The sequence below is a fragment of the Protopterus annectens genome, chromosome 1.part2, assembly GCF_019279795.1.
Source record: "Protopterus annectens isolate FY-2018-M chromosome 1.part2, PAN1.0, whole genome shotgun sequence".
NCBI lineage: Eukaryota > Metazoa > Chordata > Ceratodontiformes > Protopteridae > Protopterus > Protopterus annectens.
The window spans coordinates 380,962,678-380,981,982 of NC_056727.1; positions in this window are offsets into that span (position 1 = coordinate 380,962,678).

Here is a 19,305-nt window from a genome sequence, read left to right on the forward strand (position 1 = left end):
GGGCCATGGGGCTGTTACAGCACAACAACAGCTGTAGATATTAACAGAGTAATTGTACCCTTATTTTAGTTATACACATCAGATGTATTTCTATACCAATTTCTTTACCTGTGGGCGATGTGCAGATGAACTGTGTTCAAACTACATTGCTGTTTCTACACATATTTCAGATTTACATATTAGTTGCAGGCCCTGGAGTGCGTATTGTGCCTTTCACATACATCTACTGTGACATTCTCTGTGTGGAGGTTTCTTGGCAACTGGGGAAACTATCCATGACAGTGTGACACTTGAGGGGCTTATCTGGGCCAGACTGTAGAGTGTGGATGTCTAGCTTGCATCTATTTGTAGGACTGAGGCTGATCAACACAGCAATTATATACTTTGCATAGCTATACACATCATACTAGTACTTCTATTCAGATTTCTTTACCTGTGTGTCCTGTATGGAAAATGTTATGTGTTGCAGTACATTACTTTTTCTATTCAGATTGCAGTTTACAACTGTAGAACCAGACCGTGAGATGTTAATGTTGGTCCCTGGATTCGAACTGTGGTATGTGTGCAAAATTGAACTACAGGCCTAGTCCTTATCAGGCTGAGCTACTGGGGTGGTGTTGTGTGTTGTCTGTGACATTTCTATCTGGTACATATGTTTGTGCACTACTTTTATTATGACATGTCGCATTATTTGTTTCCCATTTTCAGTACACATTATGCATACACAACAGACATTGGTGTCACTGTTTGTGAAACGTGCACATTAGCTGGATTGCACATTTCACTGTTTTACAACTACATATTGCTGTTTAGATTCCTGAGTACACAGTGTAGGTTTTAAGTCTGCACCTGTTAGCCTTATACATTTTTCAGTACATTCACAGCTACATACAGCTGAAATTGAAAGGTTAACACAAGACACTGCTGGTAGACAAACAAGTAAAACACATTCTGATGGCAATATGTACTGTTGCTTTTTTTCAGTTATTTGACATGCCCATCTCAGTTCACCTCAGTTAATGCATTCTGCAGGACATACACATTTATATTTATCAGGTACAAGTGAGATGACATTCACCAGTGTTTGGGATCACCTTTATTAGTTTTGACATACATATCTGTGTACAACTCAGAAATCCACAATTACTATTCCTGCATGATCTGCACAGGGGAATGCTTTTCATTTCTAACTGTTACAGTAGCCTTGACATGATACTTTCTTGGCAAGTTCACACAGACACACTCATACATACTCTAATAGTCCTCCCCTGTATATTGTACCTTGTTTGCTACCAGCATCTGTATTACACAGCAGCTGGGAGTACTCCATTGTAACACTGGCAGCCTTGACACAGGCATTTATTTCTGATGTTTACAGCACAATTATATTTGCAGGTGCTACTACCATTACTATAATTTTGATTTCTTACTGCTAATAGTAGGGGGTATTCTGTACTCACCATACTGCCAACAGAGCTGGGCCAGTCACTGGGCATGAGCCTCAACATTCTGGGACTTCTCCGCAGCAGCTGTATGGGGAGACATCACACATTAATCACACCTGCAGTCACAAGTTGAAATTTTTCCATACTTAGAGATAAATAAGACTGCATACTTACAGACAGGTGGGACACCCTGTGCTTGGGCTTCTTGGATCCACTGGTCCAAGAGTGCAACCTCCTCCCCTTCAGGTCATTATGGTGGTGACGTGCCTGCTCTCCAGTCTGGGGTATGCTAGTGGCACTGGTGAGATCGCATGCAAGCTGGTCCCAGGCTTCCTCTTTGTACTGTAAGCCCTGGTACAGGCCCTGCAGCAGCCTGCCATCATGATTTTTTACTAGGAGCCCATCCGTGACCCTGGACTCATGGATGCCCCAATGTTGCGCACGGAAGTGAACACCTTCACTGACGCCGGACATTTTGGTCCTGCTGTGAGCAATCCCAAATGGTTATGGCTGTATTCCCAACTATGCAGTCTAAATAGGGCAGTTTTCCTGCACTTTTTCTTGATTGGCCATTTTTAATATGCTGAACTATGCTTAGCTCTGCACAAATCCACATAGCAATGCTTATACCAGGTAAGCAGAGCTGAAAGCAGGTAAGCAATGCTTAAACTAGCAAAGCCTTGCTTAAATATATTTTTTCATTAAATTTATCAATTTTTTACATTTATATTTTACATATTCCCACCCCTATTGTGCTATACGTGAGTCATATGATTGACATCTATAAAATACACAAAAAAGGCGAACTGCAGCTGAAGTTGTACTGTGAAATAGCGAAATGACACCAAAAAATAGCGTAACACTGTTTTATTTCCGCTTTCATCCGTAGACTTCCTCAGAATAAAATAACTCTCCAAAATACACCTTAAATACAACCATATTTAACACATACTAATTGACACTAATCATCCAATTGATACGATGACATTTTAAAAAACATGAAAACTAAAAATGAAATGCTTTACAAAATGTGCAGACAAATCAAATCATTACTTTTATCTACTTTCAATTTTTGATATTTTAAAAAACATTTCACATTAATTGACTCATTTAAACCTGGTGGATGGTCTGACTTCAATTTTATTTGCCACTGAGTTTCCCTTTGTAACAGCAAATTCTTGAAGTCTCCTTCCCTCATATCTTTATGACATACTTCTAAAATAGAAAATAAGAATTTACTAAAAGACCTACAAACCAGGGAATGCTTAAAAAGGGCGTTTTTTTCGTCCTTCGTTTTAATGCAATATAAATGCTCTCTAATACGTATTCTAAGCTCACTTGTCGTCATGCCCACATAAAATGCGGTGCATGAAGAACAAAGTGCTATATAAACTATACCTGCAGTACGACAATTAACATAACCAGGAACAGAAAAATTTTTTTCTGAACTAAAAACTGAAATATAAGGACCAACAGATATATATCTGCACATGTTACATTCATTACAACAATGCATTCCCTTCTTTACTGTGTTAATACTAAATGTGTTATTATTGCGTTGTGCCAAAATTTTCTTTAAATTGTTATCATTTCTTTGAACAAATGATGGCTTCTCACCTAAAATGCCAAACATGTCAACATTTCCTCTGATGACTCTCCAATTTTTTGTGATGATATTTTTAATATGTTTACTATCTGAATTCATTCCAAGTGTACAGACCATATTATTAGTCAAATTACTACATGAATTTATAACCCCAAAATTGATACCTACAAAAGTCAAATTCAATAATGGTGGAAAGTCACTAACACGTCTATTTAATACATCATCCGCTGTTTGCTTTAGTTGTGCTTTAGGAAAACCTCTGTTAAGAAATAAGGAAGTAATGAAACAAAACTCCTCCATAACATCAGATTCCTTCGATGTCATACGACTAGCTCTGATGAACTGCCCTTTGGGAATATTCGAAATGACATGTGTCGGATGGCCACTTTTATAATGGAGATAACCATTATTAAAAGTTTTCTTCCTGTGAATAGTACTATGAATTCTCATTTCATCAGAATCCTACCTTAAATTAACATCTAAGAAATCAACAATGATACCTTTACCACCGATAACAAACTTGATATAGCTTGACAAAGAATTAATATAACTAAGAAACAAATCAATATTAACATCACTTTGATCTATGATAAAAAACAAATCATCAATAAAACGACAATAAAATAAAATTTTGAATTTATCTATCAAAAATGGCATGAATTAATGTTCCCACATTGCCATTACCACATTTGCATATGCAGGAGCAGCCGGTGACCCCATAGCTGCTCCTTTTCTTTGTCTATAGTAGGTTTGTTCAAAAAGAAAAAAGTTGTTTTCTAAAATGATTTCTAAAAATCTACAAATCAAAGAAATGGTTCTTGTGGAGAAACCATTATAATAGTTTGACAAAAAATTCTGTACTGCCTCAATACCTAAGTCCTGGGGAATGCAAGTGTACAATGACACCACATCTACAGTAAGCATTGAATGCTTCTTTGGATCAAAACAAAATGTGGAAAGAAATAAATTTAATTTATTTAAAAAATGCCAAGAGTCACGTAAATATGACGTTTCATTATTGATAGTAGGTCCCAACAGAGCATCAATGACTAAAGCCAACCCTTCAGTGATTGAATGGGACGAAGACACGATTGGTCTAAATGGAGGGTTGACAAGAGATTTATGTGATTTCGGAATCCCAAAAAATACACCTATACGTGGCTGATCTATAACACAGAATTCGTATAATTCATGACTTATATCACCCTCCATGAGGGCTTCATATAAATATGAATATATAGCACGTTGTCGCTTGTGAATTTCAAGGAGTGAAATAGTTTCATATTCATCCTTATTATTCAAAAGTTTCAAAACCCCTTCAGTATAGGCTTCTTTGGTCATAACAACTATATTGTTACCCTTATCACTCTTCATGAACCTAAAACTGCCACACAAATCCTTTAACTTTTTCAAAGCTTTGCTTTCTGAAACTGTAAGATTATAATCACATCTACGTTTACTATTAAGCATTGAAGCGATATCCTGTATACACATTTCTTCAAAGATGTTTAAAGTATGATGCAACTTAGGACAAAAATTGGAAGGTTTAACAAATACTTGGTTAGTTGTAGACACATCATGTAGCAAATACTGTAAATTCAATTTTCTTACATATTTTTTAACATCCACAACAGTTTTCACATAATCAGCCCTGAAATGAGGTACAAAATTTAAACCCAATCTGAGAACATTAATTTCGTCAGGAGAAAAAACATAATCAGTCAAATTGATGACACTAAGATGACTGAAAGAATGATCTAAGTTTCGTCCCCCGACGAATGGGAGTTCAGAAAAGTCCGACTCCTGGTTAGAACAGTTTTTGATGTATTTAAATGTTTCTTGTTGGAAATAATGGAAGGGGCTCCAGAAAGATTTGGTGCAACAATTTGATTAGAGACAGCATTGGATTTATTGCTGGCATGGTTATCAGAAACACTCACACAGTTATTACTATCAGTTTCCGATCTAGGACCAGTTTCCTTATCAGAAGATACTTTGCCTTCGTGATTAACAGATGTTACATTAACTTGAGTTTGCCTGTTGCTATTAAATGAGCCTGGTTCTGTAGTCGATTTACTAAGTAAAGTACTTCTAACAGAAGAACCAGACCATTTACTGCTATTAGCAGCTTCAACTGTATTGGTCGCATTAACATTCATTTGAACAGTAGACTGATGGCCCACATTGTGAGCTCTATTAAATTTGTTAAATGGACCAAAAATAGTGAACACAGTGTTGGTCTCGTAGGCTTGAATATCACGTAGCAATTTGTTATGCTTTCTGTTGATATTATCATTGACGGATTGTTCCAAATCCTGCAACATGTTGTTAAAAAATTCACCAAAACTATCGTCGTCAAAGTGCACCTTAAAAAATGACTCTAAGGTTACAATTTCCTGTTTTAACAATTCTAACTTTCTTTCATTGTTGTCAACAAGTAACTTCAAGAAATTCAAACCGGCTTCATTGAAAAAGCTGGTTAGAGTCTTAAAAAACGGATCGCCAGTTTGTACTCCATTAGGGCATTTAAAAAAACGCAACCCTTTTGGAATTATCTGTAACTCTAAACAACGTGTAAAATAGCAATTCTCTAGGTGGATAGAATTGTACCTTTGCAGTAGTTTATGAAACTGTTCACGTTTTTCAGCAAAATCACGATGCCATGGTGTGTTCTTTGTTGTAATGCCTTCATGCTTACCCAACGTACCAAACGGATTATCCGCACGGTCGAAAAAATGACTCAGTGTCGCCCGACCAATGATGCGTTGTTGTTTCATGCCCAAGTTCGACGTAATAGCACTATTCTTAACAGTCGTGGGTGGATTATCCAAACAAATCACTGTATCTAGTTCCTGGAACGAACCAACGGGACTAGATGCTTTCAAAACAGGTTCTTTAGCATTAGCGTTAGAAATGAGAATCTGTAATGACCCTTTAATTTCCATGAGTGCACTGATAAGTAAAGTGCCCAAATTCACGGAGTCCATCGATGGTGTAGGATAGATACTCATGTTGAGAAGTGGATCTTCAGCCGCTTCTGCCATGGTACATACGCAACTTGTAAAAACCAAGTACCGAAGCCACAACCAATAAAATACACAAAAAAGGCGAACTGCAGCTGAAGTTTTGATTGACATCTATCATTCAAATTCCTTAAAAGTTTATGAAATAATTTGGTAGAGGGAATACTTGAACCAATCATGTTCTACATGCTATACCATGGCAGTACTACTACACTACAGCAGCATAATGGCAGTTTCTATCACAGTAGCACTTGTCTAGCATTTTCAGGATTTCAGCCAGGCTAAGCATATTAGCGGCGCACCGCATAAACAAACTGCTCACCGCTTAAAATTCCGGATTTATTTTGATGAAAAAAAATACATTTTTTTTACATTTTTTATTGATTTCCTCTTGCCCTACTGCTTCCATGCATGTAGGGCAAGAGTGCATACATTTGGGAGTGTGCACTTGAAGGCTGCTCCCTTCTAGGTGTTTGTGTTTTGTTTTTTTGTTTTTTTTCAGTGTCCACGGACACTGATATGTTAGCTACTTACATTTCAGTGTCTGCAGACACTCATTTACTATATAATATTAGAGCGAGACTGTAATATTATATAACTTGATGCTCATCTGTGTCACAAAGTGCTGTATGGCACTTTCTGAGTGACACGGGCATGTTACATGTGCAGGCACTGCTGACACACACCCCCTGCGCTTGCTCCTGGTTTGTGTCCATTTAGATTAAATAGCAGATTGCCTTCATGCATATGCAAGGCGCGCTGCTATTCTAAATGGACATGAACCACTCCATGCAAGAATAGTCTTATTCTTGCACGGAGCTTCGTGAATCCTGGGGATTGTTTTTTATGAAAGTAGATGCTTCATGTAGCCTGTTGAAAATCTTTGGTCCAATAGGTAAATGCATTTTGTTCTTGCAGGATGCAAAATCTGTGTGTTGATATTATTTTGTTTTAAAAGTTTAACAAGAGGCCAACATTTTTCCCCATGTCTAGTACTTTTGTGGAGTAGTTTTGATTATATTTGAAAGAGCTTTTCCTCCACGCAGTTTTTAATACAAGATCTTTGTCTATATAGGATAAAAAAAAATTATGACTATAGATCTTGGTGTATAAGAAGAGGAGACTGCCTTTGGCTTAGCTAGTGCTCTGTGGGCTCTATCTTTTCCATAAAAACCTTTTCTGCAAGTCCAGAATTTCAGAGATCCAGGAAGTCAAAAAAGGTATAATGTCATTTTCTTCTACATTTTCAGGGAGATCAACGATTCTTAAGTTGTACCTTCTTTCCTGGTTCTCAAGATCATCAAGTTTATTTTTTAATCATGTATTTTGTTTAAGTAAGAAGTCAGTGTGATGTTCTTCCTTAAGTCTACCATCAGTATTAGTTAATGCAGTTTCCAAGTCAGACATTTTATTTTGTTGCTGTTGTAACAGTTCCTTGAAGATTTCAATTTGCTTCTGACAGTTCTCCTGAAGACTTTCTAGATTTTGTTGAAAATTATCAATTTTTAAAGATATGTCTATAAGATTGAAGTTACCAGTTGCATCTCCTTCTTCAGTGCTGAATCCAATTGAGAGTACTCAGTCTACTTATTTTGTATTGAAGATGTCTCTAATAATTTGACAGGAATTCCTTTATGAAAATTCTCCAAAAGTTGTACTCTTAAAGTTTGAAGTATTACTGATGAGTTTATATAAAAATAAATAGCAGTGTTCGGCTGAATTATTGTCTAAATAAACAGTTTTACAGAACTTTGAAATCATGCTGCATTCATCTGGCCATCCTGGCTCCACCCCAAGTCACTTCATTTTTGAAGTATATGGATGTATTTCTTATTTTCATAATTACTATGAAACAACTAGCAATATTTCAAGAATAGTATGATATAAACCAGCGTTGACAGTGAATTTCTCTGTCTCCCACATTGGTGACACCATGCACCTCAATAACATGTAGGTCTCTTAGTTATGAAAATATGATCATAAATTTGAAAATATGAATAGTAAGTGGCAAAGATTAATTTCTTGACTGCAGGACATCCTAGACTAACATTCTTACTGCCATTTTGATAATAGCTCTTGCTCTTTTTTAATATTGCCTATTATTAGCTGGTAACCCATTTAGTTAATGAAATTAACCCCCCTTCAAAAAAAAATTCTGGACACTATAAAGCAGTATGTGTGCGAACTGGATGTATACAAAAAAGGCATTTTAGGTTTGTCTGAATTAAATTTATCACTTTTTCCATGCCAAGTGAACCCTGGTTGTATGCAACCAAGCTGCAAGCAAATGCAAAAGTCATTAGGAAAAAATACAGTGATTTACAGAGACAAAAAGCTGAATGGAAAACTTAACTGAAGCAAAGGTTATACCAACCAATAACCAGAGCAAGAGGTGCATTACAGTGACAATCATAGTATCATAGTAGGAGGAAATGTTTGGACCCAGAGAACTCAATATTGCTACTTACTGCTCCATGCTTTGCAAACTGTTTCTATTTTCCTGACTGTTTTGCTTCAAAGCTAAGTTGCTGTTATAAACACATTTATGTATTTGAACTTTAGTTATAGTTTGCATTTTGCAATAAAATTATTGCTGTACTCTCTGCATTATTCTCATATTAGATGTTGGCATGGACATGTATACCACAGTTATTTCTTGACCGTACCGTATTTTTCTACATAATTATGACAGTTTAATGGGAATTTTCAATCCTGAAACCTGACCACTTTGTTCAGAAGACTGTTTATTAATTATTACTAAGGATATGACATTAGTAACAGTGACAATTTTATTACAGTCTGGTTGTGTACTTGGCTGACCTTCACCAAAGTACATATCAACCAAAAAATGTTAACTATTTTTCCTAGACAGATGTGCGTTTATTTTTTTTAATGTTGCAGTGTACCACAGTGTGACATAAATGTTATCCGTTGTATGAATATTTTATCACATTCTTTATTTTGCAGTTGGGGGGAGAGGTAAACTGTTTGTGTGTAATGATATGAAATCTTACTTCTCCATGTATTTTGTGTATGATGGATGGATAGATGCAGTCATATTTTTGTTTAACTGTCTTTTGTTTTTGTACTTATGGATGTCTTCTTTCATATTCTGTTTTCTGTAATACAAAGCTATGGCACCCACAACATCTGCACCCTGTAAACCTCTATACACAGAGGCAGAGAATGGCGTGGTCATTCAAGCCCTATGTCCCCATGGGCCATTCCTCTTAGAAAGGCAGAAGTGACAATTCCGCCCCTGACCATATCTGGGAGAAGTTGTTGAGTGATGTGAAAGTAGTGGGAGGCCATGGATGTACATATACCTAAAAAAAAGATATAAGGCCAGTGACATGATTACATCAGACAGAGTTCATGCAGCTGCAATTGCCTGTGAATATATGACTATGGTGGGGTCTTACTACTGAGCTACCACTAACTGAAACAGATAAGTTCCTGTTCACTGTCAGAGATCCAGGCAGCTCAACCAAAGGGTTCATACTGAATCCTTGATGTTGTGGTTGATGTGGAAGACTGCCCGACTGTATCTACTGTAGAAAGGCCAGGCATGCTATTTAAGTAAATAACTGTCGTTGTATACGTATATGTATGCCATATAGATAGATAGATAGATAGATAGATAGATAGATAGATCGATAGACAGATAGATAAAGATATATATAGAATATATAGATATATATCTGTATGTATAGATCACACAAACACACACACACACACACACACACACACACACACACACACACACACACACACACACACACACACACACACACAGACACAGGGGGATAGAACAGGCACAGATGGAGGAGAACAGGTACACACAGAGTATTTCTAGATGCAGCTCTCTGCATCAAGGGCAATTTCCCTTAAGAGTACATAGAGACCACACTCAATCCAGGGCTGTTTCCTCTCTCTCCAGATCCTCAATAAGATTCCACAGTGGCACAGCTATAGAGTTGAGATCTCAGCTGAGTGATTAAGCCAAGACCTACAGCAAACTCTCTGTCCAACCAGTGCTTTGTGTCCCTGACCAAGTTGCTGATACACACACACACACACTCTTTGAGGTTTGATTTACACACACACACACACCTGGAAAAGCCTGGCACAGGTTTACTAGTTATGCACCCTTCTGCCTAGACTATAAGGTAGTTTCCACTGCCACCAGTCCCTCCTTGACAGGTGCTTTAAGGCCCTTAACAAATGTTATCCAATCTTACTGTGTAATATTAATATTAATACAAATGGTAGTTTGACCAAGAGCAAGGCTTTTAGGAGTGGCCTACACAGTGTCACCAAATAAATATGCAAGTACACTCAAAACTTTAATATCTCTAAAAGTTCGGCCACAATGAAATATTTAAATATATTTAATAATAAATAATAAAAGAACAAGAGAATACTAAGTATATATTAACTATGACATCAGAGTTCAAAATCACAGGAAATATTTAAAACGACATTGCAGGACAGGCTCAGATAAATAAAGAAATAATATCTAAACTAAGTTTCACTATATTCCTGACTGTATCTAAAAGAATTACTACACCCTGAAAACTTGCTAACATAGCAAGGCAGGTGAGGTGATGAAGGGTTCTTCTTGTTGTCAAGTCCAAGACAGAATACAGAATGATCTGTCTCACTAAGAGACATCTCAAAATAATATCTAAAATATTACTGCTGGGATAGCTTGCAGAATGACATAATTTTTTGTCATCTGACTTCTAGTTCCCAGGTAAAACGTCCATTGCTGAAGCTGGCAGGACTTAGCACCTACCTGTAAAAATACACATACAAGGATTTTTGTTCAGATCTTTGACAGGTGCTAGACATCATAAAACAATTGCATTCCTTTATGCTTTCAGAGTTGTAATTAGTTTACACTAAAGACAATACAGAAAGCCTCCTAGTACAGACTTTGTGTCTCTGGCTGCATTGGAACCTGTGAAATAGCCTGTCCATGGCCTAGCCTATAAAGTAACTTAATTTCAGATATTTTTCTAAAGTTTGCTGGACTGAGGTTAACCCTCCAGTTTTCTCTATTAAAACAGATACATTTAAACAGTTATAGTAGTGTGTGTACATTTCTGTTCTCTGCAGTAGGCACACTGTGGTTACATTTCAAAGACAACACTTTACACATACCTTTTCAATACACACATTTGTACAAAGCAATTTGATATACACATGACATACAGTTGTAATACATTTGCAACACAAGCATCTTATATGACATACAGTTATAATACATGTGTAACATCAAATTTTGTTTAATTAGTTTGATATTTACAAATTACATAATTATTTACAAAATTCCAGCTAGCTGTGCTGGCAGTACCTACTTTTGTCACAGACTTATTGATTAGTATGGAGATTTGATAAGTGAGAACCTTGGCTGCTATTTTTATATATTCACCTGGTAGGATATCAGCAGGTGGTGTTGAAATTGTGATTATCTTGAGAGTAGGATAGTAGTCCTATGTTATTTTTTTTTAAATAATGGCCAGATCTCCTTCTTTGTTTTTGAACTGTAGATATAGGATATTGTATCCCTGGCAAAGTATTGTTTCATTAGCAAAATGTGGTTTCAGCCAGGTTTCTATTAATGTTATAACATCAAGATTGCTGGTAGCAACCGAAGTTTGAAATTTAGTTTATTTTCTTACAGATGTTTGAATCTGGGGGTGATATGGTATTTGGGATTTTTAGATGTACTATGAGTTGATGGGATAGGACTAGGAGTAGTTATTGATATAATAAAAAAAAAATCAACAGCTCAGTGGACTTGCTCTGAAACATCACCTTGGTCTATACAAACTGAGAGGAAGAGAGTGCAAGGTGAAGCACCAGCTACAACAGGGCTTTTTTTTGGTGAGTCTAGAACAGAAACATGTGTTAAAAATAGGTAATTAACAGTGCATGTAAGATACAGCGTGATAACTATAAGAATCAATAAGATGACAGTAGAAACATTGTGAAGAGAGACTGAAAATGCAATTGGACATCTGTATGGCTCCCAAGTATGCAGCAAGGTCCAGAAAGTTTAGGATGATTTTGGTAGGAAGTGTTTGCATAGTTACTTTTATATCCCAAGCAGACTTCAGAGATCTTTTCCTCAGGTAGACAGCAAATGCTGTAGGTATGATGAGAAAGAGGTAATTGGGAACATGCTCTGGAAATGTAATTAGTTGTCAGATTTTAAAAATTTCCTACATAGTGTTTTGTCAGAAGTGTTGAAGGGAGAAAATCATTGTAACTAAGGAACTGATTCTTTTGAGCTGGGACATAGGGACTGATGAAACATAGTAAGTTTAATGCTATTGGGTGCCAAAAACAGTTACTATAAAATAGAAATCAAACTCTAAGCCAGTTGTAATTAAAGTACTAAATATTGTAAAGGGCATAAAATAACTGGGGATGGGATCATTAGAAAAAGGAAACAGCACATTACATAGAAGAAAATGAAATCTGTGTGAACAATACATGCTGAATAATGTTCAGGAGGAGACGTGAGGTCTAAGAGAAGGAAGCAACTAAACAATGTATGTAACTTTGGAGTGAATGCTAATTGCAAAACAGGAATCGTGCAAATTGTAGAAAAATGTTACTATGTTTGTTTTCTTTTTTACAATTGTGAGTGCACCCATGTCAATGTTTTAGTTGTGATTTAATAAATAAGTTAATAAAAACAAAAAAAGTTTGGGGTGCACCCTCTTACTACCTGCTAATTAAATATACCAACTCTGAAATCTTACAATTCTCTCCACGCCCTGTACTATGTGTGTGTTAATGTTTTGATGTAAGTGATTGATAAGCTTCTTCTGATTGTAATGAGACACTAATGTCATTATTTTGGAAGTGGATCCCATGTATAAATTGTTAAAGACAACCAGCTCAGACTTTGCCACATAGACTAAGCATAGATCATGTTTACAAATCATGTGAGAAACAGAATATTTGGGCAATTCTTGAACTCTTGCTGAATAGTTCATGTTTTTTTACTCTGTAATTTTACATTTTCAAGTTGTTTTGGATGACTTGTTCAAGGACTGTAATATGCAGCACTCTTTTTAGAAATGCAATGGATCAATGAGGTCAAAGTTTTGCAGTGGTCTTCCTTGAGTACATAACATTCCCCTTAGAGTTAGATGTGCTCCAGAATGTGCTTCTGAATATGCTTTTTTCTTTTTTCTTTTTAAATTAACAAAGTCATGTTGGTTAAAGTTTAAATTGTCTGAAGACACTTAATGACTGCATTATTTATTCTTATTTGGATAGTTATTTTATCGTGATTATTGGTGTGTTTTTTGGCAAGACTCATAATGCTTTACTTACTGACATTAAAGTAAGGTAATGCCAATAGAGAAGATATGCATTTTTGAAAATTATCTTAGACAACTTAAGCAGCTTCTTTACTCAAGTGATTACAGCAAGATACGAGTGTAGGACCATAGAAACATCTTGGCAAGTGGTCACGGGATTTTTGCAGCCTTTCTAGTTTAGTTATTTACTTGGGAGTTGTCTATACCAAAGGGGGCATTATATTTAATGATCAGTCTGGTAAAGGATTCATACTGTGGCTGGATGATATCTTTGGATCTTGAAGATATTTCCATTGAAATTAATTTGGCCAGACAGAAGGATTTCCTGACCATGGTGGAAGCATGATGACCAAATGAGAGAGTTAGCTACATAAGTACCTTGGTCCCTTATGACCATATCTGTGCCAAGGGCTACTATGCTGAACATTTTTCATTTAGTCTGAGACAGTTTTTGATATGCAATTTATGTATATATTCCAGCCCTTGCTGGACCTGTTTTGTATTAGTGAGTGAGTGGATAACAGTGCCCAGTTTGCAGTCAACAGCAAACTTGGTCAGCCATACTTTTTGGATATTGTCTTGGATGTCTAAAAAATAAATGTCAAACATAAGAGGGCCCAGGACTGATTCTTGAGACACTCCACTAGTTACAACTTCACATTGAAAGAGTGAACCAGCAGCTTTCACAACTTGGGATCTTTTGGATAGCCAATTTGCAATCCAGTGGACAATGTATTGGTTTACATTAAACTTGTTTAATTTTTCAGTAGTACCAGCATGCGTGATAGTGTTGAAATTATTTGCCAAGTTGAGATAATTAGTGTGTACAGAATGATCACTTTACATAGTCCTTCTAAGCTTTTCAAAGAAGCTTACTAGTTTCATGAGACAGGACCGGACATTCACAGAAAACAGACTGACTGAGATCTATTTCATTTAAGTTGCCTATGTCTAAATGAAAGACATCTGCTTCGATATGTTCCCTGGCTTTGCTTAAGACTGGAAAGGCCGATGGGTCTATAATTACTCAGGTCTGTGAAGCAGCCCCCCTTTTGTGCAGGTGAGTTACACTGGCTGTTGTCCAGACATCAGGAACAAACTCTGCAGATAGGCTGATTTTAAACAGTATATGTTGAGGAGCAGATAGTATTTACTTGGCACTGATGACAACGCAGACTAGTATGTTGTCTGGTCCAATGGTGGTATTATTTTCAGCCTTTGACAGGGATTCTGAGACTTGTTCCAAGGTAGTTACAAAGGGAAACTAAATTTTCAGGGATAGTAGGGACAACAGTGTGGATACGTGGGTTAGAAACAGCACTAAACATAGGTACATTCTTTGGGTCAGAATGGGTGATATTATTGTGGATGAGCTCAGTCCATTCTACCAATTGTCTCATAGGGGGATTTATCAGATCTTTGTGAATCTTCGGTATACCAAACAAGTAAGGATACCTAGGATATAAAGTGGACATAAAATTAAAGATATTCTGTTCCACACTACCCTCTATAAACATGTCCTCAATGCTATTCTTAATAATACTATAGGCTCTATTTACTTCTGATTGTGAACTCAGTGCATAAGAAGGACAATCTAATAAGCTCACCATATGATCAATATAGTCTATATTGTCAAAGACTACTAAGCCCCCTCCTTTATCAGGTTTACAGATACGAATATCATGTGATTTGATATATTCAAGATATTTGTATTCTGTCTTACTAGTTTGATCATTAGTGTATAATCTATGTCCATACTTAAATCTTTGCCTGATGTCCAATTCATACATTTGTTCAAACACTTGCACCAAAGGGTGTAAAGGGGGGTTGTATGTACTGGGAATTCTAAATTTGTCACTGTTCTTATTCTATACTACCCCCCATCATTAAATTAAAGTTCAACTTCCTAGTAAAAATTTTAACATCTATTATTGTCTTTACTAGGTCAAGTTTCTGCAAGGGGATGTATGTGTGACCTTTTGATAAAAAGTCTACCATGTCAGAAGTGATGTTTACAGACGAAAACTTGTACACTTTAAAATCTCCTCTTGTATTTGTAATAATAACTGGCTTGTCTATTCAAATTATTACAAATAGTAAAGTGATTAGAAAAAGAAACATTTCGGTCACCAGACATATCAAAGTCCAAACTATCAGACTCAAAACACAGGCAAGAGTCATCTGGCTCAAACTCTGAGCCAGTAAATTCAGATGTAACAACAGTTAAGTCTTGCACCTTTTGGACCTCTGTTTGGACTTGTTCAAATGTAAATTATCCTGCTGCTTCTGTCTGGCGCCAGAGTAATTGGCTTCCTGAAAATTTTGATTTTGGTTATGTTGACCAAAATTATTATGTTTTTGGCTGAGATTGTACAATCTTTCACTCCTCCTGACCTCCATTTGCCCTTGCACATCATTGTTGTAAGAATTAGTATTGTTATGGATGTTGTCATTGTTGGTAGACATGTGGTTCTCCTGTTGACACCGACTATTATTTGTTACTGAGTTATTATTATCAATAGCTGACATATTGGACCCCAACGGTCCATGCCAGACTTGTGCTGCCGATGGTGATGGGTATGCAGTGCCTCCCCGGTGCGCCTTACAATCACAATCTAGTTTTTTAACTTTGTTGCTCTTGAGCTTAGCTAAATACTGGTCAATGCTGGAAAAAACACGCCCATATTCATACTTATCTCTTTGGTGCTAGTGTATGAACAAATGTGTGAATTGGTCATCAGTCAAATATTTAAGTATGGACATAGATTATACACTAATGATCAAACTAGTAAGACAGAATGCGAATATCCTGAATATATCAAATCACATGATATTCGTATCTGTAAACCCGATAAAGGAGGGGGCTTAGTAGTCTTTGACAATATAGACTATTTTGATCATATGGTGAGCTTATTAGATTGTCCTTCTTATGCACTGAGTTCACGATCAGAAGTAAATAGAGCCTATAGTATTATTAAGAATAGCATTGAGGACATGTTTATAGAGGGTAGGGTGGAACAGAATATCTTTAATTTTATGTCCACTTTATATCCTAGGTATCCTTACTTGTTTGGTATACCGAAGATTCACAAAGATCTGATAAATCCCCCTATGAGACCATTGGTGGACAGACGGGGTTCACCAACATACCCTTGTGCTAAAGTTGTTGATTCCATTTTGCAAAAATTTTTGATACATGAACATCAAATATGTAAAGATTCATGGTCATTTCTTGAGAAGCTAGATAGTTTTGAATTTAATGTTGACCACATTTTCCTCACAGTAGATGTGAAGGATTTGTATACGTGTATCCCCCATGATATAGGAATTGAATGGGTGTGTTTAGTACTAATGAAAAATGGGGCCACTAAAAGGGAAACATCTTTAGTCATTGAGCATTTGGAAATAATACTTTACAACAATTTATTTATGCTTGGTGACAACTTTTATTTACAAAAAGTTGGTGTTGCCATGGGTTCTCCCTGTGGGGCAAGTATAGCCAACTTGGTTATGGCCCATTGGGAATCTGAGTATGTGTTCAAAAATGTAGGCATTAAGGATCGGTTAGTTTTTTATACACACTATTTGGACAACATTTTTATCTTGCTTAATGGTGATGTTGAGACCAGTAAAATGGTCGTGAATCAATTTAGTGCTTCTACTCAATTTTTGCGGTTTACCTCCACATATAATATGGAAGCAATAGCATATTTAGATATTTTGTTATCCAAGAATTGTGAATTAAACAGCTATGTGGCAAAAATTCATAGAAAAAACACATACTCAAATTCCTTTTTGCATTTTTCAAGTTGCCACCCATATTTTCAGAAATGGTCAGTCATCAAAGGCCAATTAGTGAGGGCCGCACATATAGTTAGCCAGGATATTGACTTCGGAGACGAATGCCAGTTAAGGAGTATGTTCTTACATCAAGGTTATCCTGTAACCTTAATAGATGACCTGATAAATGAGGTTAAATATAAGAGAATGAATGGTCCGTACAAACCTATATTGAGTATTAGGCACACCCAGACGCTACAAGTACTAAATTCTGATGTGACCAAGTCTAACAATATAGATGGTACTTCTGTTCCATTCAGAAACTCTGGACCAAGGTTTATCACTACATATAATATACATAGTTACACCTGCATTGGCATTATTCGCAAAAACTTGGGTTTGTTTAAAAGTAACCCTGGTGTTTACACTAAGATGGGTGGTCACCCTAGTGTTACCTTTAGGAAGGGTAAGAATTTGAAATCTTTGTTTGAACAGCAACATTACACTTACCCCAAAACAGTAGGGATGTTTAAACAAAACAAAAAATTATAACAACAAAATATTTGAAATACTATATAATAATAGCAAGTATATGGTATCTTCTATCAATGAAGTGACCGTTGGACAAAGAAGGATTGATTTATATGTAGATGAGTTCCTTTTGGACAACAGAATAGATATGAATTTATACAATTGTTTGAGAGTGGAACATTCAGTACTTGCCACCATAGTAGGGATCCCAAAGATCCACAAAAGTATTGAAGATCCCCCTTATAGGCCCATTATTTCCGGTAGTAGGTCTAAGACATTCCCATCTGGGAAAGTAATAGATGGATGGTTAAAACCAATATTTGATAGAGTGCATCATATAGTGAAAGACTCATAGGACTTTTAGGGAAGGTTAAAACTGCAAATTTGGAAGGAAGGGTTAGTGTTTGTAACCATTGATGTGATGGATTTGTTCTCCTGCATCCCAAAGGAAGAAGGACTAGAACGGTTTAGTAAACGTATTTAGAAGTACATGAACTTTCAGTGGGAAAAGACTAGTTTAATTTGTGAGTTTATGTCTATTGTACTAGATTTTAATTACATCTGGTTCAAGGGTGAATACTACAGACAGAAAACTGGGGTAGCCATGGGGGCGGTGTGTGCCCCCATATATAGAAATATGGTGTTACTAGACTGAGAAAGTGAACATATTTTGGACAGTCAATATGCTACAATATGTTTTTGGATGATATTTTTATTTTATGGGATGGTACAAGTGAAGTAGATGCATTTGTGAAGTATTTGAATGACATCAGTAGTTATTTAAAATTCAGCCATAGTAGTAGCACGACAGGGATAGCATATTTAGACACCTTTGCTTCAAATGGGACAGTAGGATTTAAATAGAAAAGAAACCTTTAGTAACTCATATTTAGAATACACTAGTTGTCATCCAGCAAGTCAAAAAAAGAGCATCATCAAAGGTCAGTGCATAAGAGCTGCAAGAATGGCATCTGGTTTCAATGAAATGAAGAAAGAGTTAGAATATATAGGAATATTATTTGGGGAAAGGGGTTACCCCAGATATTTAATTGCTGATGTCAGTCAATGTGTACTGAGAGAATGGGAGGAAAATACAAACCACTTCTTGGCATTGGGTTGGAGAAATTCAGGGGAGAACATGAGAATGAGAAGGAAAATTCCTACCACAGGGCTTGTGTTGTGGGGTGCAGTCCATACGCTGAGGAGATAAAGAAAATAATGAGACAAAACTGGAATATTCTAAGAAGCGACAACGTGGTTTACAGTAAAGTGGGTACAGGGCCTATGTATGTTCACAAGACTGTGTCCAACCTTAAGAATAGGTTTGAGACAGTGAAAGGCAGAATAAAAGGTGACACTGGAGACGGGCACACCAAAAAATGTGGGCAGTGTCAGCAGTGTAAGGAGATCATAGAAGAGAAATTAATTACATTAGGGGGCGTCAACCACACTAGAGTAAGGTTTAAGAAAGAGAGTTGTTTATCCCAACATGTCATATACTTGGCCAAGTGTATGGTATGTCTGAGTTATTATGTGGGCAAGATGGACAGACAATTGAGGAACAGGATATATGATCA